Source organism: Xenopus tropicalis, chromosome 1, assembly GCF_000004195.4.
Source record: "Xenopus tropicalis strain Nigerian chromosome 1, UCB_Xtro_10.0, whole genome shotgun sequence".
Lineage (NCBI taxonomy): Eukaryota > Metazoa > Chordata > Amphibia > Anura > Pipidae > Xenopus > Xenopus tropicalis.
In genome coordinates, this window is record NC_030677.2 from 9,469,450 (window position 1) to 9,494,758 (window position 25,309).

General features: G+C 45.6%; 1 long non-coding RNA gene across 1 annotated transcript; it reads left to right on the top strand.

Annotated features, from left to right (window-relative positions):
• Positions 1-15,438: 15,438 nt before the first annotated feature.
• On the top strand, positions 15,439-16,080 carry LOC108645250. The gene is made up of 2 exons (XR_001923649.2): positions 15,439-15,837; positions 15,942-16,080. It is a non-coding gene; the product is annotated as an uncharacterized LOC108645250 (long non-coding RNA).
• Positions 16,081-25,309: the final 9,229 nt, after the last annotated feature.

The window sequence follows — 25,309 nt, forward strand, 5'->3', positions numbered from 1 at the left end:
TGTGTATGGCACACACAGGCAGCCTACAGTGACACAATGCTGGCACTGCTCCTACAGTCTGCACAATAACTATATATTAAAAAACTTTTTAATTGCAGTACCACCTCAGTATATGTTCTTTTTGTAGTATGCAGGGATTATTTGTGGGTTTCTACTGCTCCTGAGGTGTGAACAGGGGAACAATGGGGGTGATTCCAGCCTGAGCCTGAGGTGTGAACACTGCAGGGGGTGAACAATGCAGAGATTAAAAGGTGTGAACAACACAGGGGATTACATATTTAAACAATACAGCCTGATTACAGCCTGAATCTGAGGTGAGAACCATGCAGGGGGGGCAGTTAATCACAGTACTGATACCATTTAAAGCTTACACAAGAGTAAGCCATCACAGCAGCCAGACAGGTGGGGGGCCACACAGAGGGGGGACAGCACTGGTCTATGGCATCTTTAAAACACTGGGTTTTTCCCCATAATAGCTGAGAGACTGTAATCTTAAGAGCCTCCTTAATGAGGGAATGTAATAAAAAGTATCATGAAAATGAAAGTATTATATAAGCTTATTCCCATGGAAATAGGACATTTTCTGAATATAAATGGTGGGTTGTAAAGGCTTCTCAGATGTTTAATAATAGATGTTAATTATTTTATATTTTATTTTTGGACCTCTATATGTCATCTAAACGCTCTAGTGGAGTTTTAACCAAGGTCCATCTTAGGGGTCGTTGCCAACTACTGACCAAAAGAGATATTACGCTTAACTGTATACTAAGGGGCACGTTTATCAAAGTCCGAATTTTGGGCTTCTAAAAGTATGATTGAAAAAATTCGGATTAAATCCGATATTTTCTGGTGTGCACTAAAAATTTCCCATCATGGTCGTACGAAAATATCATAGTACAATCCAAGGGTTCAGAGATTTTTGTATTTGAATGATTGTAAATGGCGGGAAAACCTTTCTGACTTTGACCTTCAGTGCATGGTTTTGGAAGCCTCCCATAGGGCTCAATGGCACTCTGCAGCTCCAACCCGGCCCAAGGAAAGTCTCCCATAGGGCTCAATGGCACTCTGCAGCTCCAACCCGGCCCAAGGAAAGTCTCCCATAGGGCTCAATGGCACTCTGCAGCTCCAACCCGGCCCAAGGAAAGTCTCCCATAGGGCTCAATGGCACTCTGCAGCTCCAACCTGGCCCAAGGAAAGTCTCCCATAGGGCTCAATGGCACCCTGCAGCTCCAACCTGGCCCAAGGAAAGTCTCCCATAGGGCTCAATGGCACCCTGCAGCTCCAACCTGGCCCAAGGAAAGTCTCCCATAGGGCTCAATGGCACCCTGCAGCTCCAACCTGGCCCAAGGAAAGTCTCCCATAGGGCTCAATGGCACTCTGCAGCTCCAACCTGGCCCAAGGAAAGTCTCCCATAGGGCTTAATGGCACTCTGCAGCTCCAACCCGGCCCAAGGAAAGTCTCCCATAGGGCTCAATGGCACTCTGCAGCTCCAGCCCTGCCCAAGGAAAGTCTCCCATAGGGCTCAATGGCACTCTGCAGCTCCAACCTGGCCCAAGGAAAGTCTCTCATAGGGCTCAATGGCACTCTGCAGCTCCAACCCGCCCAAGGAAAGTCTCCCATAGGGCTCAATGGCACTCTGCAGCTCCAACCCGGCTCAAGGAAAGTCTCTCATAGGGCTCAATGGCACTCTGCAGCTCCAACCCGGCACAAGGAAAGTCTCCCATAGGGCTCAATGGCACTCTGCAGCTCCAACCCGGCCCAAGGAAAGTCTCCCATAGGGCTCAATGGCACTCTGCAGCTCCAGCCCGGCCCAAGGAAAGTCTCCCATAGGGCTCAATGGCACTCTGCAGCTCCAACCCGGCCCAAGGAAAGTCTCCCATAGGGCTCAATGGCACTCTGCAGCTCCAACCCGGCCCAAGGAAAGTCTCCCATAGGGCTCAATGGCACTCTGCAGCTCCAACCCGGCCCAAGGAAAGTCTCCCATATGGCTCAATGGCACTCTGCAGCTCCAACCCGGCCCAAGGAAAGTCTCCCATAGGGCTCAATGGCACTCTGCAGCTCCAACCCGGCCCAAGGAAAGTCTCCCATAGGGCTCAATGGCACTCTGCAGCTCCAACCCGGCCCAAGGAAAGTCTCCCATAGGGCTCAATGGCACTCTGCAGCTCCAACCCGGCCCAAGGAAAGTCTCCCATATGGCTCAATGGCACTCTGCAGCTCCAACCCGGCCCAAGGAAAGTCTCCCATAGGGCTCAATGGCACTCTGCAGCTCCAACCCGGCCCAAGGAAAGTCTCCCATAGGGCTCAATGGCACTCTGCAGCTCCAACCCGGCCCAAGGAAAGTCTCCCATAGGGCTCAATGGCACTCTGCAGCTCCAACCCGACCCAAGGAAAGTCTCCCATAGGGCTCAATGGCACTCTGCAGCTCCAACCCGGCCCAAGGAAAGTCTCCCATAGGGCTCAATGGCACTCTGCAGCTCCAACCCGGCCCAAGGAAAGTCTCCCATAGGGCTCAATTGCACTCTGCAGCTCCAACCCGGCCCAAGGAAAGTCTCCCATAGGGCTCTATGGCACTCTGCAGCTCCAACCCGGCCCAAGGAAAGTCTCCCATAGGGCTCAATGGCACTCTGCAGCTCCAACCCGGCCCAAGGAAAGCCTCCCATTGGGCTCAATGGCACTCTGCAGCTCCAACCCGGCCCAAGGAAAGCCTCCCATTGGGCTCAATGGCACTCTGCAGCTCCAACCCGGCCCAAGGAAAGCCTCCCATAGGGCTCAATGGCACCCTGCAGCTCCAACCCGGCCCAAGGAAAGTCTCCCATAGGGCTCAATGGCACCCTGCAGCTCCAACCCGGCCCAAAGAAAGTCTCCCATAGGGCTCAATGGCACTCTGCAGCTCCAACCTGGCCCAAGGAAAGTCTCCCATAGGGCTCAATGGCACTCTGCAGCTCCAACCCGGCCCAAAGAAAGTCTCCCATAGGGCTCAATGGCACTCTGCAGCTCCAACCCGGCCCAAGGAAAGTCACCCATAGGGCTCAATGGCACTCTGCAGCTCCAACCTGGCCCAAGGAAAGTCTCCCATAGGGCTCAATGGCACCCTGCAGCTCCAACCTGGCCCAAGGAAAGTCTCCCATAGGGCTCAATGGCACCCTGCAGCTCCAACCTGGCCCAAGGAAAGTCTCCCATAGGGCTCAATGGCACCCTGCAGCTCCAACCTGGCCCAAGGAAAGTCTCCCATAGGGCTCAATGGCACTCTGCAGCTCCAACCTGGCCCAAGGAAAGTCTCCCATAGGGCTTAATGGCACTCTGCAGCTCCAACCCGGCCCAAGGAAAGTCTCCCATAGGGCTCAATGGCACTCTGCAGCTCCAGCCCTGCCCAAGGAAAGTCTCCCATAGGGCTCAATGGCACTCTGCAGCTCCAACCTGGCCCAAGGAAAGTCTCTCATAGGGCTCAATGGCACTCTGCAGCTCCAACCCGCCCAAGGAAAGTCTCCCATAGGGCTCAATGGCACTCTGCAGCTCCAACCCGGCTCAAGGAAAGTCTCTCATAGGGCTCAATGGCACTCTGCAGCTCCAACCCGGCCCAAGGAAAGTCTCCCATAGGGCTCAATGGCACTCTGCAGCTCCAACCCGGCCCAAGGAAAGTCTCCCATAGGGCTCAATGGCACTCTGCAGCTCCAGCCCGGCCCAAGGAAAGTCTCCCATAGGGCTCAATGGCACTCTGCAGCTCCAACCCGGCCCAAGGAAAGTCTCCCATAGGGCTCAATGGCACTCTGCAGCTCCAACCCGGCCCAAGGAAAGTCTCTCATAGGGCTCAATGGCACTCTGCAGCTCCAACCCGGCCCAAGGAAAGTCTCCCATAGGGCTCAATGGCACTCTGCAGCTCCAACCCGGCCCAAGGAAAGTCTCCCATAGGGCTCAATGGCACTCTGCAGCTCCAACCCGGCCCAAGGAAAGTCTCCCATAGGGCTCAATGGCACTCTGCAGCTCCAACCCGGCCCAAGGAAAGTCTCCCATAGGGCTCAATGGCACTCTGCAGCTCCAACCCGGCCCAAGGAAAGTCTCCCATAGGGCTCAATGGCACTCTGCAGCTCCAACCTGGCCCAAGGAAAGTAACCATACCGAAGCTTGAACTTTCCTACTCGGCACGACAATACGATTTTGTACGAAAAAGTCGCGACGGTGATGAAAAATCGTACGAGGTATGAAATTGTCACAAAAAACCCGCACATTACATAATCTCCCCCCTGGTCTCTTGCTGGTGTGCAATCCTGAGCTCTGCCTTCTCTTTAGCACTTAGAACCAGAAGGTCTCTCTCTTGGCCTAAGGCTTCAGTTTTGCTCAGCTCTGCTAAGGATTTCACTATGTCGATGTCAAGAAAGAAGTATATATATCAGACAGCTGCTGATAACGCTCATAGGTGGCAGATAAGTGATTTATACAGTCTCTTAAATCAGCTGCATCATTATTTGAGTGGGAAAGTTCTATTCCATAGGTCTGATAAACTGCTTGACAGCTCATCCCTTGTAGCCTCATAGTTTTCTCTAGACTTTTGAGATGGTTTTATTATACGCTTGGGTCTGACACTTTGCTCTGCAGTATGTATGGGGTTATCTCCCTGGGTGTCTGGGAGCTCTGGTACATGGGATACTTGCTCAGATTCAACTGCAAATGAATGCACAGAGCCTTGCTGGGACATTTTGCCCTTTTGTTAGAAAACGTTACTGCCTCTTTAAGAAGCTTATAGCAGTGGTAGAAGTACAGGACAAACTGCAGTAGTGTTTTAGCAGGACCCAGATGGTGTATTCGGCCAGTTATACAGTTTCCCCTGAGACCCCTCTCCCTGTACCTGTATGGAGCTGGGCACAAGCACTGTGGGCAATCTGTGCCAGATAGCAGAACCCACCAGCCACTTGGGCATACCCCCCAACTGTCTCGCTTTTCGCGGGACAGTCCCGCTTTTTATGGCGCATCCCGCTGTCCCGGATAGTTCCATGAATGTCCCGCATTGTGGGACATTCATGGAACTATCCAGCACAGCAGGATGCGCTGGCTGGAGCCGGATGTTCATGCTTCGTCTCCGGCTTCTTTATGCCTCTCCTTGCGCTGCGCAACAGGTCCTTTTATAAGGTTGCGCCTGTGTGTGTGACGTCATTACGCACGGGGCGCAACCTTATAAAAGGGCCTGTCGCGCTGCACAAGGAGAGGCATAAAGAAGCCGGAGACGAAGCGCCTATGGGAGGTACAGGGGGGGAAACTGTGTATTGTGGGCTACTCACGTATAGGGGGCACTGTGTATTGGGGGAACTGTGTATAGGGGGCTACTGTGTATGGGGGGCTACTGTGTATGGGGGGGCAACTGTGTATGGGGGGGCTACTGTGTATGGGGGGAACTGTGTATGGGTGGGCTACTCACGTATAGGGGGCACTGTGTATAGGGGGAACTGTGTATAGGGGGCTACTGTGTATGGGGGGGCACCTGTGTATGGGGGGGCTACTGTGTATGGGGGGGCTACTGTGTATGGGGGGGCTGTGTATAGGGGGCACTGTGTATTTGGAGCTACTGTGTATAGGGGGCACTGTGTATGGGGGCTACTGTGTATTGTGGGCTACTGTGTATTGTGGGCTACTGTGTATGGGGGGCTACTGTGTATAGGGGGCACTGTGTATAGGGGGCTACTGTGTATGGGGGCTACTGTGTATAGGGGGCACTGTATATAGGGGGCACTGTGTATTGGGAGACTACTGTGTATTGGAGGGGTACTGTGTATTGGGGGGTACTGTGTATTGGGGCCACTGTGTATTGGGGGCTACTGTGTATGGGGGGGTACTGTGTATGGGGGGCTACTGTGTATGGGGGTACTGTGTATGGGGGGGCAAAACTGGTACTTAGTTATAACTCACTTATAACTGACTGCCTTCTCTCTATATTTGTATTTATATGTAGGAGTTGCTATATTGTTTTCCTTTGGTCGTTCAGTATGAGGGTATAGCACATTTGCGTCTGATCCCGCCATTTGATCTATATAAAAGGAGTATTTTTTTTAATGGGGTGTGGTAATTGGGGCGTGGCCACAAAAGGGGGCCACAAAAGGGGGCGTGGTCAAAAAAAATTGCCACGCTGTGCGCGCCAAGTCTTATTGTCCCTCTTTTCATTTTTTAAATGTTGGGAGGTATGCTTGGGATCCACAAAGGTTCTTTATTTGGAGCAGATGTATAAATGTTGGAGTGGGTATACAGATGTTGGGGTGGATTCCTTCCCTAACCCCTGGAGTAGCTCCTCACACATGGAAACAGGAACAGGAATGGCATGATGGGAGGAACTGACATCACATTTAAGGAAGGGGAATGGGAGGGTCTACAGACTAAATAAACAACTTGCAATATGACCTTGGTCGCTAGGTGGCAGTATAACAATGAATATGAATATAAACCATTAACTATAAACCTAATACACAAATATTAACTTCTGGGGCAGCACAGTAGGTGTAGAAAAGGGGTTTCCTGTTGGCAAGCCTGGCCATGCCACTGAGTTCCCATGACTCCAACAACTGTAAAGTTGTACAGCGCCGCACAGCCTAGTAGTGCTATAGAAATAAAATTAAACATATGTAGGGAGGTAGTGCTGGGTCCCTGCACTTACCCCCCTCCTGCTGCTGTTCCCTGTAGGGGGGCTGGCACTGAGACTTGGGGCTGTGAGCTGCTGCCTAGCAACAAGGTGAACAGCAAGCTCAGGGCTGCAGGAAGTTGCAAAGCAGCCTGGGAGAGGAAGTCAGGGGGAGGAGACAGAAAGTCCCAGAGCTCCAGAAGCTGCACGTGGGCTCAGAGAGAGGGGCAGCACAGGAAGAAGCTGGCCTTTGGAACAGGCTGGTACAGGGAAGGCAGACCCTGTACCTGGAGAGACAGAGATCCTGTGAGGAGTCCTGACTGGAGGAACAACCACCTGCAGGGGAATCCCATCTGAGTAGCTAAAGGGGCTAGTAGTCACACTGCATGGCTGTAGGTGCCGGACTCGCCTGCAGGGGGAGCCCATCTAAGTAGCTAAAGGGGCTAGTAGTCACACTGCATGGCTGTAGGTGCTGGACTCGCCTGCAGGGGGAGGCCATCTGAGTAGCTAAAGGGGCTAGTAGTCGCACTGCAGGTCTGTAGGTGCCGGACTCGCCTGCAGGGGGAGCCCATCTGAGTAGCTAACGGGGCTGGTAGTCGCACTGCAGGTCTGTAGGTGCCGGGCTTGCCTGCAGGGGGAGCCCATCTGAGTAGCTAAAGGGGCTAGTAGTCGCACTGCAGGTCTGTAGGTGCCAGACTCGCCTGCAGGGGGAGCCCATCTGAGTAGCTAAAGGGGCTAGTAGTCGCACTACAGGTCTGTAGGTGCCGGACTCGCCTACAGGGGGAGCCCATCTGAGTAGCTAAAGGGGCTAGTAGTCACACTGCGTGTCTGTAGGTGCCGGACTCGCCTGAAGGTTCTGTGTGAAGCACCCACAGAGATCCCTGGAGTGAGTATAATTAAAGTGACAGTACTAAAGGAGCGCTCGGAGATTTACAGTATTTAGACTGTTCCCTTTGGGCTGAGCTAAAGGACTTTACACAGTTAGTGAGACAGCTTGCGTGGGCAGGGGCAGTTAGTAAGGCCCTTATTGCCACTTTGTTAGGAGGGTTATGTGTATTAGTTTCCCCTTTATTTCAGATAAAAGTTATTTCGTTTATCAAGTACTGTGTGTGCATTATTATTGTTCCTAGTGGGGCCCCCGTAGGTGCACTCCCGGATCCCACTAGGTGGCGCTGTGCTAATAAGTACCAGGTACCCAGTCTCTCCCAATACCACTGCCGAGTGATTTAGGTTTGTCCCGTGCCCTCAGGTAAGCGCCACACGTGGAGTGTAACACTGTCAGTGCCAGAAGCGGTGAGGATAGGGTTACACATACACATAGGGAGCCTTTTACTAAGGTTTTTTAGAAAATTTTTCCGAAATTTTCTTTTTGGCAGTATGAGTTTTTGTTGTTTTTTGAAGCATTTTTTTGAAAGATTATTATCTTTTTTTTTAGGGATGCACTGAATCCACTTTTTGGGATTCGGACGGACCCCCCGATCCCTTTGTGAAGGATTCAGTTGTATACAGAACCCAGTTCTTTTTTTGTAACTCAAATTTTTTATTTGAAAAATTATCATGTGAAATACAGTACATAGTACATATAGAACATTGCTGATTAGGACATCTTGATAGTTAATATGTTGTGCTTTACTTTTAATACATAAATGAAAATAGCATAAGTTCAACAGTTGTAAACATAATAAAACAGTGCATGCTCTGGTCCAGATCCTGTTACCTTGTGTGTCTTGTGGTTCTGCAACCCCTATCTTTATTAAGGTGTGGTTTTTAGTTTCCATCTGACATATTGTTTGTGCTTGTGTGAATTTCTGGGTTTTCCCGTGGGTTTGATGCAAAGTAGGCTTCCCAAGGCGACCATATGTTATCATTCAATTGCACATTATTGGTTATAGAGGCAGTCATCATTTCAAATCGTTTATTGCTCTCCACCCTTGTTATGACCTCGGATATGTTGGGGATATTGTGTGATTTCCACTTGGAGGTGAGCGCTAATCGTGCAGCTGTTGTGATGTGGTTTACAAATTTTTGAACTGGGCGTTTGAGTCTCGCTATGGGTTGTCCCAGTAGAAGATGAGGTGGTTGAATATCTAGTGGTATTGCAAGTACTGAGGTGATGAGGTCGCCTACCTCTTTCCAGTAGGTTGTTACCAAGGGGCATTGCCATAGTATGTGGCTTAAGGTTCCTCTAGCTGTGCATCCCCTCCAACAATGTGGGGGGCTGTTTGGATAAATTTTTGATAGCCTATCTGGTGTCATGTACCATCTCATCATTACCTTGTAAACGCTTTCTTTCTGCTGTGTGCAGGTGACTATGTGATTAGCATTGTCCCAAATTTTTGACCAGGTATGGTCAGACAGTTCTATCCCGAGGGCCTCTTCCCAATACCGCATGTAGCTATGTTTGGGGAAGGGGTCCTCAGGTAATGTTACCATCAGTTTGTAGAGGTGAGATATTAAGCCCTTATAGGGGAATGGGGAGCTCAAGATTTTTTCATATGGGGTCAAGGGGTTAATTGTAATTGTGCCCAGTTTAGAGTTTATAAAGTGTTGGATTTGCAGATATTCGATGAACTTGTCTTTGGCCCATTTGTACTTCTCTTTGAGTCTTTCATAGGGGTAAAGTTTATGATTTCTTGGGTCCATAAAGTTATGGATCTTAGTCATATTGATTGGTGCCCAGGTTGTTTTATTGTTCCAGAGGAGCCCTGGTGAGAATTCAGGGTTTCCCAATATGGGGGTGAGAAGGGAGTGTGGCCCCAATATTTTATATTTCTTTTTGCATCTGTTCCAGGTCATAGCCGTGAATTTTATTGGGGCAGGTGCAGTATCTGATAGTAGGGTTTTACCTTTTTCTACAAATAAGAGACAGCTAATGTGGTAGGGGTAGGTGTATGAGGCTTCTATTTGCGCCCACCTTGTGGGAGGTGTTGGCTGGATCCATGGTAGAGTTTGTCTTAATTGGGCTGCATCGTAATATTTGGAGATGTCTGGCACAGCTAGTCCTCCCTGTTGTCTGCTTGTGAGTAGAATTGATCTTGAGACTCTGCCCTTCGCAGACCCCCAGACAAATCTCAGAATGTCCCTCTGGATGTTTTTCAAACCCGCTCCGGGAACTGCGACAGGGAGAGTCTCAAAAAGTTACAACAGTTTAGGCAGAATGTTCATTTTAATAGAGGCTATACGGCCGAACCAGGATAATAGGTAATTATCCCATTCCTTAAAGTCCTGTGTGATTTTTTTAAGTAATGGTATGTAATTTGCCCTATAGAGATCTTCATACTTGGGGGTGATGTGTATCCCCAGGTATTTTAGGTGGGATGTTTGCCATTTATATTTGAAGGTTTGGGTTATTGCCTTTTTTGTGCGAATGTCTATGTTCATGGAGTGCCTCTGTTTTGGACCAATTTATTTTATATCCAGAAATGATGCTATACTGCTGGAGGGTTTTATGCAGGTTGGGGAGGGAGACGACAGGGTTGCTAATGGTTAGGAGGACATCATCTGCAAATAGTGAAATTTTGTAGACTTCGCTGTTAATAGTTATTCCCTTTATATCTGGGTGGGTTCTTATTCTGGCTGCAAGAGGTTGATTGCGTATAATAGTGGGGATAATGGGCACCCCTGGTGGGTCCCATTATGTATTGAAATTGGGGTTCCTCCATCTCCGTTTAGTTTTAAATATGCTTTGGGGTTGGAGTATAGAAGCTTTACTGCCTGCAGAAATGGGCCTCTGAATCCCATATATTGTAAGAGTTTGACCATAAAGCTCCAGTCTAAGCGGTGAAATGCTTTTTCAGCGTCTAGGCTGAGGGCTATGGTTGGGAGTTTTAATTTTTGTATAGTATCGAAAATGTCTATAGTTCTCCTGGTGTTGTCTCCTGCCTGCCTTCCCATTATGAAGCCAACCTGGTCCAAATGAATTAGGCGCGGTAGTATTCTGGCTAATCTGTTGGCCAGTATCTTTGTAAAGATTTTTAAATCGCAGTTTAATAATGCTATAGGTCGGTAATTGGCACATAATGTCAGGTCTTTCCCTTCTTTTGGTAGTAATGTTATGTACGAGGATAGCATTGTATCTGGGATGGCTTCCCTACCTCTTAAAAAGTCATTAAATAGATCCACTAAGATGGGGCTAAGATAGTCTTTAAAAATTTTGTAGTAAGAGTTGGGGAAGCCATCTGGGCCCGGTGATTTTTGAGAGGGGAGCGACTTTATTACGTCAAGAAGTTCTTCAACTGTTATATCTCTGTTTAGTTTCTCCAGTTCCTCAATTGTAAGTTTAGGTAGTTTGCAGTCTTGGAGGTAGGAGGCTAGTGTACTAGACAGGTTGGCTTCACAACGGGAAGGGGCATCTGTTAAGTTGTATAAAGTTGAGTAATATCTATGAAATGCCTGTGCAATCTGTCTAGGGTCATATGTTAAGTCCCCGGTACCTGTTTGTATAGAGAGGATTTGAGACTGATTATAACTTTTTTCAGTTGTTGGGCTAGGATTGTGTGGGCTTTGTTTCCTGATTGATAGTATCATCTTTTGGTCCAAATCATTGTTTTTTCTGCACTTTTGAGGGCACTCTGTTTTAGTAAATTGCGGGCAGACTGGATTTCGTGTAGTAATGCTGGAGTGGGGTTAGTGTTGTAGGAAGTCTCTACATTTTTGAGTTTAGCTTCTAAGTTATGAGTTTCGGTGCATCTGGCGGATTGTTTAGCTGTTGAGAGGGCTATAAGTTGGCCCCTAATTGTAGCCTTGTGGGCTTCCCATAAAAGTGCCTTTGATGTTACTGAATCTTTATTAATGGTAAAGTATTCTTTAATGGAGTCAAGGACCTTGTCTTTTGTTTCTATGTTGTGTAATATGGTCTCATTGAGACGCCAATGTGATTGTTTTGGGATGCTGGGCGGTAATGAGACAGATACTGTGATGGGGGCGTGGTCAGAGCAAGAGATGGCTTGTATGGAGGACTCTATAGGGTGCTTCAGGCATTGGGGCGAAACAAAGAAATAATCTAATCTAGTAGAAATTTTGTGGGGCGAAGAATAGAATGTATACCTCCTTTCCTTAGGATGTTTAATATGCCAGATGTCAAGCAAAGAGTGGGCTCTCAGCATTGATCTAAACTGTTTAGCTTGGTGTGTGAGTCGGGCTTTAAAGTTAGGGGGGTTGTCCCTATCAAGTATATCTGAGTGTACCATATTAAAGTCTCCCCCTATAATAGTTATGGGGGCCATTGTTTTGGCTAGTTTGGATAATACCTTTCTCAGTGTATGAAGTTGCTTTACATTCGGGAGGTATACATTTACAAGTATGATAGGAATGCTGACATAGGTGCCTTGCAGCAGGAGGTAGTGGCCTCTAGGGTCTGCAATTTGCTTAGTTATAGAGATTGGGCAATCTTTTCGAATTAAGGTTATGACCCCAGCTTTCTTTTGGTCATTGCATGCTTGGTAGCTCTGCGTGTAATTTCAAATATGTAATCGGTTGTTATCTGAGGCTTTGAAATGCGTTTCTTGCAGCATTGCAATATGAGCCCCGTGTTTTTGGATCTCTTTTATAGCTAGGGTGCGTTTTCGGGGACTGTTCAGTCCTTTGACATTGAGAGAAAGTAACTTAGTCATTTTGTAAATTTTGAAGTGATTGCTTTGGGGTCTTATGTATATTTCCTCCTGCTGGGAGGGCTGCAATGTCAGTTAACACACAGATTTGGTACATTATACTGTGATTAAAATCGGTTATGGGTTGATAACACCATATTGTTTTAGATTGGTCTTTTTCAAGCCTTAGAGGTTGAGGTAATTTAACATCATAGTACAGTAGCTCGTCCATGCAGCATTTCAATAACAAGTTAACAGTAACCTTGAGAACTATACTTTGTTGTTTACAATGCCACATGTCTAAGAGAAAAATTAAAAAAGGAGGGAAGGGATGAGATGCAGTTGCGGGTTTATAAAGCCACATAGTGTTAGCTTGGTCTTTTTCAATCAATAGGAGTTGAGATAACTTTGTACGGTGATCTGATAGCATATGTATATAACATTTCAAAAACAGGTTAACAATAACTTTAAGAACTGTGCTTTGATATTTACGATACCATTTAGTTAGGAAGGAAATGAAGAAAAAGGGGAGAAGATGGGGAGCAGGGAAGCATTTGAATAAGGATTCATTGGTGAGTGGTTTGGTGGGAGCGTGCCATAGTGGGCAGCGACCTAGGGGTACCATTTTGTGGTATTACGCAGTTATATTTGCAATAGCCTTATGTGCTATATTCTGATGCTTACAGTATCCCCTGGTTGTGAAAGAAATAGGGAGAGAAAGGGAAGGCAGGAGAGAGAAGAGAGGGGAAAAGAGGAAGGGGGGGGAACAATGGAGTAAAAGTTCACTGGCAGATGGCCCGGTGGGAGCAAAGGAGAGGGGGAAAAATAGACTGATGTAGGAGATCAGTTATAGAGATGTTACCCTTGGTTTGGTAACTGCGGACACTTTAGGCGAGGTACTAAAATTGTTGTACTGGTGCCGGTGGGAACGTCCAGGCTTCATGGTGTGTGTCGTTCAAGATCGTGGGGCCCCGCGAGCGGGATTTATCATAGTCGTTATGGTGCAGGTTTATCCGTGGCTGTTTCGGCGGGGATGGTTTTGTAATGCAGTCAGGTTGGTGGTCCGGGCGTCGGAGATGGCCGCCGTGGAGATCTCGGTGGGTTAGGGCCGACTCTTTCCCATTCGGCAGTCAGTCTGCTTGGGGATTTCTGTATCTCAGGTTCCGTCTGTGGTATCGGTGGTAGGCCTATGGCGAGTAGAAATCTCTTGGCTTGTTGAGGATCCATGAGTGTGTGTTGCTGTCCGTTGCTGGTAGCGATCAGTTTGAAGGGGAACCCCCATCTGTAGCTGATGTTGTGGGCCCTTAGATGCTGTGTTACCTGTTTCAGTTCTCTCCTTTTGGCTAGTGTGATTGGAGAAATATTGTTGTATATCTGTAGCTTAGTTCCTTGGAAGTCCACATGGGGAAGCATCCTGGTGTGGGCCAGTACTTGCTCCTTGCTTTCGAAGTAGTGGCAGCAAAGAATAACATCTCTGGGAGTTTGTTGAGTAGGCCTTCTGGGTCCTAGGGCTCTGTGCGCCCGATCGAATCTCCATGCTTCCGCTGGCAATTCGGGACATAATGTTGAGAATAGTGTTCTGAGGTATTGTCTGAGATCTTTGGGCTGTACATTTTCGGGGATACCTCTGATCCTTAAATTCTGTCTGCGGTTCCTATTCTCTAGGTCCTCGCAGTGTGCTTTTAGAGAGGTTACTTCCTCCTTCATGGTCAGTAGGTCATCCTCTAGTGTGTTGTGGCGAACAATAATGTTATCTGAGACAGTCTCCAAGTGGTCAACTCGTTGACCTAGTGAGAAGATGTCTGCCCTGATCTCTTGTACTGCTGCTTTAACTGACTCGGTTATTGCCGCTGAGAGAGAGTCTCGCAAGTCGGCAAGCTGTTTTATAAGTATATCTGTGGTCACACAGAGTCAGTGTGATCGGTACCTTCCGAGTGGTGGGGGGAGGCTTCCGAGTGTCTCTCCGGCGTTTGGGGCTGTGATGGCGAACTAGTCGCGGAGCTGAAGTCTGGTTCTTGTTCTCCGCCGCCATCTTGGATCCGCCTCAATTTGTCTGACGCCGCGGGTGTTTGTAGAAACGGGGATATAGTACAGGTAGAGTCTCTGATTCTTTTTTTCCCCATGGCTCCGATTGTCACCCCTCGGTTGTGCAGTCCCCTGAGCGTCTGTGAGCGGGTTAGAAGCTTAAACAGAGGCTGCTTTTATCCCTTTCACGCGGAGCTCACATCAGGGACGTCCACACTGTTCCATGACGCGCATGCGCCCCCTACGGAACCCAGTTCTAATGAGCATATGCCAATTGGGTTACAGAAGGGTTAAAAGTTTTCAACTTCCGTGTTTACGTGACAAAAAGTTAAGTGATTTTTAGGATTCGGATTCAGTTCGGCCAGGACCGTGTATTCGGTGCATCCCTAAGTTTTTTTAAAAAAAAAAACACGAATGTTCAAGATAAATTATAAAACTTTATGTGACTTTTTTAGACTGACAATAAGCTGCCGAGAACCAGGGGGTTCTATGGAGGTTTTTACTATTCACGTTTTTAGAGTTTTATTATAAAAAAAACAAAAAAAATGGAATAGTCAGTGACAGCCTGTCCTTGACACATTTTTAAGGGGAAGTTGAGCACATTTTTCACACACACACATTTTCATTTTCAGGGACGTTAAACAAATTATTGTTACTCTTTCAAGGGGAACTTAAACATATTATTTTTTTTGTAACTTGAAATTTTTATTGGTTATTTCAGGCATACAGAAATACAGAAATAGCAATATTTAACATGTATTTAACAATTGCTTATTGTAGCGGATTTCACGGAGCAAAACATTTTGTAACAATAGCTTATAGTCATGTTGATATTTAATATTTGGAATTGTGTTGACGTTAGCTAGTGAAGCCTGTGCTTAGGTATACAGTATATCTTTGGTTTAACATAGTGGGAGAGTATAAGAACATAGTTTGGAAGCCTTAATACCTTAGGCAAAACAAGAAATTATATATGTAGACCCCATACCTTTTTTGGGGGGGAGAGATAGAATTGTCTATTGTAAATCAGGTTGCTTAGAATTGCTGACTCGGGCGGGTGTCTCCCCTTCCGAGTGGGTTAGTTATGTAATAATCCCATTTAGACCATATCTTCTTCCAGTTCTCTTGGGTGCCTCTGACATTGGCGGTCATATATTCCATTTCCCTCATATCTTTTACCTTCCTTAGTACATCGTTTAGTTTGGGGGGATTTGGTGTAGCTGCCCGCCCAAGCCAACCTAACATTTGAGCTGCATAATTCATTGTGACTGTTAATGTAAGAGAAGTTTATAGCAACTTAGTGCAAATTTGCAGTACAGAACAATATATATTTTTATATACTCTGTTGTATTGTAAGCAGAAAAGTTAGTCCTGCTGTTAAAGTTCATTTGTGTGTAGAGTAACAGCCAGCAGCATCAGCTAATATAGCCAGCTAAGCACAGGTCATTACAGGGTCAATCTGAGTACTCTAGTCACCTGACAGTCTAGTCCAATCAGAACCCAGCCTCACTCTGGGAGCTCTAGAACCTAGCCAGACAGCCAGCAGCCATCTTAGAGACAGAATCTTCAGAGAGCATGTCAGAGTAAAGAAACTGCCCTTAAGATCCTATGAGGCGAAAATAGGTGAGCTATCTTTGTTTATGTGTACTGATTAATGCTGCTAATGACAATGTTATTGATTATATGTTAGAATATACTGAATACTTCTTTTGTATGTTTGCCCCTAGTTCTACCACTTTCTACCACATTCTACCGCATTCTATGCGCACTTACTGCACATATATCGCAACAATATTAATAAAACTGATCATCTTTGTTCCTGATTCCCTATCCTGATGATGTTACCAATAAAGAAAGTTATTTTTGTACCAGTGGTATGTTCTTAAAGTCTTTCAAGGATCCGAGGACAGTTACAGTAGAACTATTACCCTCTGAGGAGGCGAGAAGACGCACCTCATCAGAGCTACAGCAGAAGTCATATCAAGTGTGCCTCAGAGTGTAATTTCAAGCCCTTAAAGAGACAGTGCGCTAAAAAGTTAAACAGCACTGTAAAGCTAACCTGCCTTTTCTGTGGCCATAGAGTTGACAAAATACCACAGAAGAAGTACAAATAGAGCCCAGTATTGCACCCAAGTAGATGTACGCCTCTCCTGCAGCCTTCAGAGTCAGAGCATTGCCACAGCGAGAGCGCACATATCGACAAGCATGTTAATGCCCAGAGTGAAACAACCACGTGCTGCAATTCACCCAGAGACATCGCACACAAGCAGAGCAACAATCCTGAATGCTGCATCTCAGCTAGTAAAGACACAGACAGCATTCAGAAAGTAACTCAAGCAAGCCACAGACATTCACAGCTGCAACTAAAAAGGGATAAGTATTCTTTACTAACTTTATCAAAACCATTGTGTTTTTTTACTGTTGGGTTTTATTTATTTATTTTTTTTTCATAAGTAATTGTTGTTTTTGGAGCTAATTTACAAAGTTTGTGGGATCCATAGGCTTACAGCAGGTTACATTCCCTTGTAATTACCCTCAGCTTGAGGAGGGTGGGGTTTGATTAGTTCACCTTTACAGACTGCATAAATAGAACCACAGGCAGTCCAGTGGAGCTTGCTCTGGTGGTAGGTGCTCTGTAAGTGTTTGCTCTTTAAGTGGGACTCTGTAAGTGGAGTTATAAACTCAGGGAGTTAAACACTAAGGGAGTTAAAAACAAGGTAAAACAAGGTATTTACTACAAGTCCTTACACCTATTTTTGTTTAACTGTTCTTGTAACTGGGAGAATGAGTGGTAGCAACATTGAAGGTCTGACACAGTGCACAGCCTGCCACATGTATGCAGTTGTGGAACAACAGTTCCAAAGTGCATACCTCTGTTGTGGATGTGAGCGAATTGCCACTTTAGAGGCTCGCGTTAGAGTCCTAGAGGAACACGTCGCAACACTGCGTTCAATCAACAATCTTGAGAGGGGTCTCTTGTTAACTGAACAAGAACTAGTGGGGTCAGATAGTAGGGGGGGAGGGGAGCAGCAAAAGGATGATAGGGCAGTAAGCTGGGTGACAGTTAGAAAATCTAGTGTGGGGAAAAGGAAAAGGGAGGCTGATCCAGGGTTTGCGCATCCCAACAGATTTGCCAGATTGTGTGAAGAAGATGGGAGTGTGAACTCTGGATTGGCGGTTCTAGGTGAGGCTGATCTCTCTAACAGCCGGGAGACCAGTTTCACTAGTAGTGATGGGGAGGAGAGCAGAGCTAGGCCTAAACAGATGGTGGTTATAGGGGATTCGATCATTAGGAAAGTGGACAGGGTAATCTGTCGAGCGGATCGCTTCAACCGGACAGTTTGCTGTCTTCCTGGTGCCAGGGTTCGGCATGTGGTTGATCGGGTTGACACATTATTGGGAGGGGCTGGGCATGACCCGGCTGTCTTGGTACATATCGGTACTAACGACAAAATGAACGGTAGGTGGGGGACTTTAAAGAGTGAGTTCAGGGATCTAGGCTCTAAGATTAGGCAAAGGTCCTCCAATGTCATTTTTTCGGAAATTCTGCCGGTGCCACGTGCAAGTTTAGGGAGACAGCGGGAGCTTAGGGAGCTAAATGCGTGGCTAAAGTCTTGGTGTAGGAAGGAAGGGTTTGGGTTCCTAGAGCACTGGGCTGACTTTTCCTTGGGGTACAATCTATACAGCCCTGACGGATTGCACCTCAATGGAAGGGGGTCTGCTGTGCTAGGGGAGAGAATGGTTAAGAGGTTGGAGGAGTGTTTAAACTAGACAAGGGGGGGGTGGGTGAGCTAGAATTCCATGGGAAAATTAGTGTAGACGGGGTAGGGGGACTAGCAAAGGGTTGTGGGGGAGGAGTGAGGGGGGCATATAGTTTATCAGATAAGGAGCTTCCGTTACAAGGAAAGCAGTCTCATAATTGCCTTAGCTCTAATTCTCCCTTAGCTAATGTAAACATCAGAGGGAGAAGTAATAATCTCCGCTGCATGCTGGCTAATGCGCGTAGCTTGTCGGGTAAATTAGGGGAGCTGCAAGCTATTGCATGTATTGAAAATTATGATTTAATAGGTATCACTGAGACCTGGTGGGATGATAAATGCGACTGGGCTGTGAATTTAAATGGTTATACACTTTTTAGGAGGGACAGAGAGATTAAAAAGGGTGGAGGGGTTTGTCTTTACGTAAAGTCAGACTTAAAGCCATGTAATAAAGACATTACCAATGAAAACGTCGAATCTCTTTGGGTAGAAATTTCAGTAGGGCTGAAGGTCACAAAGAAAATGATCATTGGTGTATGTTATAAACCACCCCGTATAGATGAGGGGGATGAGGCCCAGCTATTGTTGCAAATGGAGGAGGCTTCAAAACTGGGTCAAGTTGTTGTTATGGGGGACTTTAATTATCCGGACATTGACTGGAGTAATGGGGTGGCTAAGTCAGAAAAAGCTAGTAGGTTTGTAAATATGCTAAATGACAACTTTTTATTTCAGGCAGTTCAAGAACCCACTAGGAATGACGCTATTTTGGACCTGGTGATTTCTAATAATAATGAACTTATCTCTAACATTTGTGTGGGTGAGCATTTGGGGAACAGTGATCACAACATGGTCTCCTTTGAGATAATGCTGCAGAGACAGCGCTATAAGGGAGTAACTAAAACACTCAATTTTAGACGTGCAGACTTTGCCAGTATAAGGGCATCTCTGCAATGTGTCAACTGGGAAAGGCTTTTCATGGGGTTAGACACAGAAGGAAAATGGAACATCTTTAAAACATTGCTTTGTAGGTATACACAACAGTATATCCCCCTAGTAAGCAAGGAGAGGCATCGCAAAGCAAAACCTTTATGGCTGAATAAAAGTGTTATTGTCGAGGTTGGTAAGAAAAAACGTGCTTTTAGGGCATTCAAGTTAGCTGGGACAGCGGAAACTTTCATCAGGTACAAGGAAGCAAATAAAGCATGCAAAAAAGCTATCAGGCAAGCTAAAATAGAGATGGAAAGGGATATTGCAGCTAGGAGTAAAAAGAATCCAAAATTATTTTTTAATTATGTGAATAGTAAAAAAATGAAGCAAGAAGGGGTGGGAACTTTATTATCACGGGGGGGTACGTTGGTTGATGAAAACGGGGAAAAAGCTGAAATTTTGAACTCTTATTTTTCATCTGTCTATACATCTGAGGAGCCAGATAATGAAGGCTTCCCTTGTAATATGCCCAGTTCTAGTAATTTAGCTACTGACGCGTGGGTCACTCGGGAGGAAATTCAAAAGAGACTTGAACATGTAAATGTAAACAAAGGTCCAGGGCCGGATGGGATTCATCCCAGGGTATTAAATGAGCTGAGCGCTGTGATTGCCAAACCTCTTCACTTAATTTTTCAGGATTCATTGAGGTCTGGCATGGTGCCAAGAGAACGGCGGATTGCTAATGTGGTGCCGTTATTTAAAAAGGGATCCCGTTCTCAGCCTGAAAACTATAGGCCTGTTAGTCTGACATCAGTAGTAGGAAAACTTTTGGAAGGGGTAATAAGGGATAGGGTACTTGAATACATTGCAGTTCACAATACTATTAGTTTGTGCCAGCATGGTTTTATGCGTAACAGATCTTGCCAGACTAATTTAGTTGCCTTTTATGAGGAGGTGAGTAGGAACCTTGATGCTGGAATGGCAGTTGATGTCATCTACTTGGACTTTGCTAAAGCGTTTGATACAGTACCTCACAGAAGGTTAATGATCAAATTAAGGAATATTGGCCTAGAACATAATATTTGTAATTGGATAGAGAACTGGCTGAAGGATAGAGTACAAAGAGTGGTTGTAAATGGAACATTTTCTAATTGGACCAGTGTGGTTAGTGGAGTACCGCAGGGGTCAGTCCTTGGTCCTTTGCTGTTTAACTTGTTTATTAATGACCTGGAGGTGGGCATAGACAGTATTGTTTCTATTTTTGCTGATGACACTAAATTGTGCAAAACTATAAGTTCCATGCAGGATGCTGCCGCTTTGCAGAGCGATTTGACAAAATTAGAGAACTGGGCAGCAAACTGGAAAATGAGGTTCAATGTTGATAAGTGCAAAGTTATGCACTTTGGTAGAAATAATATAAACGCAAACTATCTACTGAATGGTAGTGTGTTGGGGGTATCCTTAATGGAGAAGGATCTAGGGGTTTTTGTTGATAACAAGTTGTCTAATTCCAGGCAGTGTCATTCTGTGGCTACTAAAGCAAATAAAGTGCTGTCTTGTATAAAAAAGGGCATTGACTCAAGGGATGAGAACATAATTTTGCCCCTTTATAGGTCCCTGGTAAGGCCTCACCTTGAGTATGCAGTGCAGTTTTGGGCTCCAGTCCTTAAGAAGGATATTAATGAGCTGGAGAGAGTGCAGAGACGTGCAACTAAACTGGTTAAGGGGATGGAAGATTTAAACTATGAGGTTAGACTGTCGAGGTTGGGGTTGTTTTCTCTGGAAAAGAGGCGCTTGCGAGGGGACATGATTACTCTGTACAAGTACATTAGAGGGGATTATAGGCAGTTGGGGGATGTTCTTTTTTCCCATAAAAACAATCAACGCACCAGAGGTCACCCCTTTAGATTAGAGGAAAGGAGTTTCCATTTGAAGCAGCGTAGGTGGTTTTTCACGGTGAGGGCAGTGAGGTTATGGAATGCCCTTCCTAGTGATGTGGTAATGGCAGATTCTGTTAATGCCTTTAAGAGGGGCCTGGATGAGTTCTTGATCAATCAGAATATCCAAGGCTATTGTGATACTAATATCTACAGTTAGTACTAGTGGTTGTATTTATAGTTTATGTATGTGAGTGTATAGATTGGTAGGTGTGGGTTAGATGTGCTGGATTTACTTGGATGGGTTGAACTTGATGGACACAGGTCTTTTTTCAACCCTATGTAACTATGTAACTATGTAACTATCTCTGCAAGTAAAGACACAGACTGTCAGCATCCTGTAAGCAACTGCAAGCAAGCCAAAGTCCCTCACCTTGCATCTACTTCTGCAAAGACTGATCCTGAGTGATTCCTAACTTCTATAGAGAGACACTTAATTTGAATCAGCAAGCCAAGTCACTGTATCCTGCTCTTCACATTAAGGTCAGGGTTTCCTGTTTATTCCTTATTGATGGTCATATGCTGACTTTGACACATTAAGAGGTATTGAACAAAAGGTAATAAGAAATTTGAGAGAATCCAGAGATATTTGCATTATAGGGACTTTATGCGAATTTGAATAAAGTTATTTATTCCTTTGTGTTTAACTGATATTTAACTCTTTCAGGTCAAAATGTCTGTTTATAGTGATTCAATGCCATTGATAGACGGTAAAGTGTTAAATAGTGAGAGATATTCCCTACAGCAGAAAGTATTAGAGTTGAGGGAAACCTTAAAGTCAGAGATAAATCCTGAAGAGATAGAAAGGATAAATTGTGACATAAAAGAGTACCTGTCTAACATAGAGAAATTAGAAGCTGAGCTTAGGGAGTCTCAAGCAGTCTCAGAGCAGATAAGTCAGTTGAGACAGTCATCTCGTGAGAGAAGACCTACCCCAAAAATGCTAGAATATATGCAACAAGAGGCTGCACACAGAGAAAGGAAATTCAACCAAATGTACATAAAATGGAAAACGCACACCAATGAGGTTCGCATGAAGCTAAAACAAGAGTGTGCAGAGGATGAATTATCCAACATGATGGATGCTGTAGAGAAACACGAGTTAGATATGAAGACAATATATGAGGAGCTAAGGTCTTACACAGCACCCTCCCAGGACATTAAAAGGAAGATCGATACATGTACTGCAGTGCTGTCCAACTTCTACGGTGCCGAGGGCCGGAATTTCTCTAGCATACATGGTGGAGGGCCGCTAATGGAAGCCAGTTTTGACCACTCCCCTTTTTAAAACCACACCCACTTCAAACCAAACCTATTTTATCACAATGGTGGTAGCACAGCAAAATCCCAAATGCTTGGTCCTTACTGTGGGGATATCAACCATCATTCATATGTGAAAGAATTATGTCATATTAAGATATACCCTTAAATTCCATATGCCTCCTCCTCCCCTGTGGATAGCAGAGCAACCCCCAGTACATAATTACACACCTTAGGAACCATTTAATGGCTATTTACAACTGCTAACAAACTCCCACAACAAACCCCTGCCAGGTTCACCTCCCACAAGCAGCATAGGGCAAGCAGAGTATGGCACACACAGGCAGCACTCTGCCTGTCCTATGCTGTCTGTGTGTGCCATACTCTGCCTGTCCTACCCTGCCTGTGTGTGCCATACTCTGCCTGCCCTACCCTGCCTGTGTGTGCCATACTCTGCCTTCCCTATGCTGCCTCTGTGTGCCATACTCTGCCTGCCCTACCCTGCCTGTGTGTGCCATACTCTGCCTGCCCTACCCTTCCTGTGTGTGCCATACCCTCCCTGACCTATGCTGCCTGTGTGTGCCATACTCTACCTGCCCTATGCTGGCTGTATGTGCCATACTCTGCCTACTGTACCTACAGTGGTGTGAAAAACTATTTGCCCCCTTCGTGATTTCTTACTCTTTTGCATGTTTGTCACACAAAATATTTCTGATCATCAAACACATTTAACTATTAGTCAAAGATAACACAAGTAAACACAAAATGCAGTTTTTAAATGAGGGTTTTTATTATTTAGGGAGAAAAAAAATCCAAACCTACATGGCCCTGTGTGAAAAAGTAATTGCCCCCTGAACCTAATAACTGGTTGGGCCACCCTTAGCAGCAATAACTGCAATCAAGCGTTTGCGATAACTTGCAACGAGTCTTTTACAGCGCTCTGGAGGAATTTTGGCCCACTCATCTTTGCAGAATTGTTGTAATTCAGCTTTATTTGAGGGTTTTCTAGCATGAACCGCCTTTTTAAGGTCATGCCACAACATCTCAATAGGATTCAGGTCAGGACTTTGACTAGGCCACTCCAAAGTCTTCATTTTGTTTTTCTTCAGCCATTCAGAGGTGGATTTGCTGGTGTGTTTTGGGTCATTGTCCTGCTGCAGCACCCAAGATTGCTTCAGCTTGAGTTGACGAACAGATGGCCGGACATTCTCCTTCAGGATTTTTTGGTAGACAGTAGAATTCATGGTTCCATCTATCACAGCAAGCCTTCCAGGTCCTGAAGCAGCAAAACAACCCCAGACCATCACACTACCACCACCATATTTTACTGTTGGTATGATGTTCTTTTTCTGAAATGCTGTGTTACTTTTACGCCAGATGTAACGGGACACGCACCTTCCAAAAAGTTCAACTTTTGTCTCGTCGGTCCACAAGGTATTTTCCCAAAAGTCTTGGCAATCATTGAGATGTTTTTTAGCAAAATTGAGACGAGCCTTAATGTTCTTTTTGCTTAAAAGTGGTTTGCGCCTTGGAAATCTGCCATGCAGGCCGTTTTTGCCCAGTCTCTTTCTTATGGTGGAGTCGTGAACACTGACCTTAATTGAGGCAAGTGAGGCCTGCAGTTCTTTAGATGTTGTCCTGGGGTCTTTTGTGGCCTCTCGGATGAGTTGTCTCTGCGCTCTTGGGGTAATTTTGGTCGGCCGGCCACTCCTGGGAAGGTTCACCACTGTTCCATGTTTTTGCCATTTGTGGATAATGGCTCTCACTGTGGTTCGCTGGAGTCCCAAAGCTTTAGAAATGGCTTTATAACCTTTACCAGACTGATAGATCTCAATTACTTTTGTTCTCATTTGTTCCTGAATTTCTTTGGATCTTGGCATGATGTCTAGCTTTTGAGGTGCTTTTGGTCTACTTTTCTGTGTCAGGTAGCTCCTATTTAAGTGATTTCTTGATTGAAACAGGTGTGGCAGTAATCAGGCCTGGGGGTGACTACAGAAATTGAACTCCAATGTGATAAACCACAGTTAAGTTATTTTTTAACAAGGGGGGCAATCACTTTTTCACACAGGGCCATGTAGATTTGGAGTTTTTTTTCTCCCTTAATAACGTAAACCTTCATTTAAAAACTGCATTTTGTGTTCAATTATGTTATCTTTGACTAATAGTTAACGGTTTTTGATGAGCAGAAACATTTAAGTGTGACAAACATGCAAAAGAATAAGAAATCAGGAAGGGGGCAAATAGTTTTTCACACCACTGTATGTCTGAGGTGTGAAGAAGTGAACAATGGGAGTGATTACAGCCTGAGCCTGAGGTGTGAACACTGCAGGGGGTGAACAATGCAGGTATTAAAAGGTGTGAAAAACACAGGGGATTACATTTTTAAACAATACAGAGGGATTACAGCCTGAATCTGAGGTGAGAACCATGCAGGGGGCCAGTTAATCTCAGTACTGATACCATTTAATGCTTGCTCAAAGGTAAGCCATCAAAGCAGCCAGACAGGTGGGGGGCCACACAGAGGGGGGTTGCGGGCCGCCAGTTGGACAGCACTGATGTACTGCAATAACAGCAGATTTATTAGGGCTTATGAGAATACGATCAATTGAAAACGACTTTGACGCAGAGACAGAGAGAACAAGGCTACTAGAGCTTTATAAAAGGGATTATGCAAAGTCCGTATATGGGTCCACAGTTTCAAGAGTAGCATCTTCTAGCAAACATTCTAGCCACTTATCTAAGTGCACCAGTACCTCAGCCAAAAGAGTAGAAGCATCTGCACAACTTGCCGCTAAAAGAGCTGAGATTGAGATGGAAGCTGTTATCGAAGCACAACGTCAACAATTAAAAAAGTTGAAAAACCAAAGAGACATCGAGGTCATAGAAGCTAAACTTAAAGTATATGCTGAAGAGGAAATAAAAGAAAATGGTGATAGATCCAGAGCAGTACTTCCCAAGAGAACAGATCCCTGTCCTTCTATCCTCACTGAGGAAAACAGAAAGAAATCTAAGTCAGTGTGTAGTGAGAGAACAGATCCCTGTCCTTCTATCCCCACTAGTCATCATAGTGACCAAGGAAATGTTGCAGCTATTGCCCAAGCAATACATGAGACAATGGTTCTTACAAGACTTCCAACTCCTGAACCAACTGTATTTTCAGGAGACCCATTGAAGTTCATAGAGTGGAGTACAAGCTTTGAAGCACTTATTGCA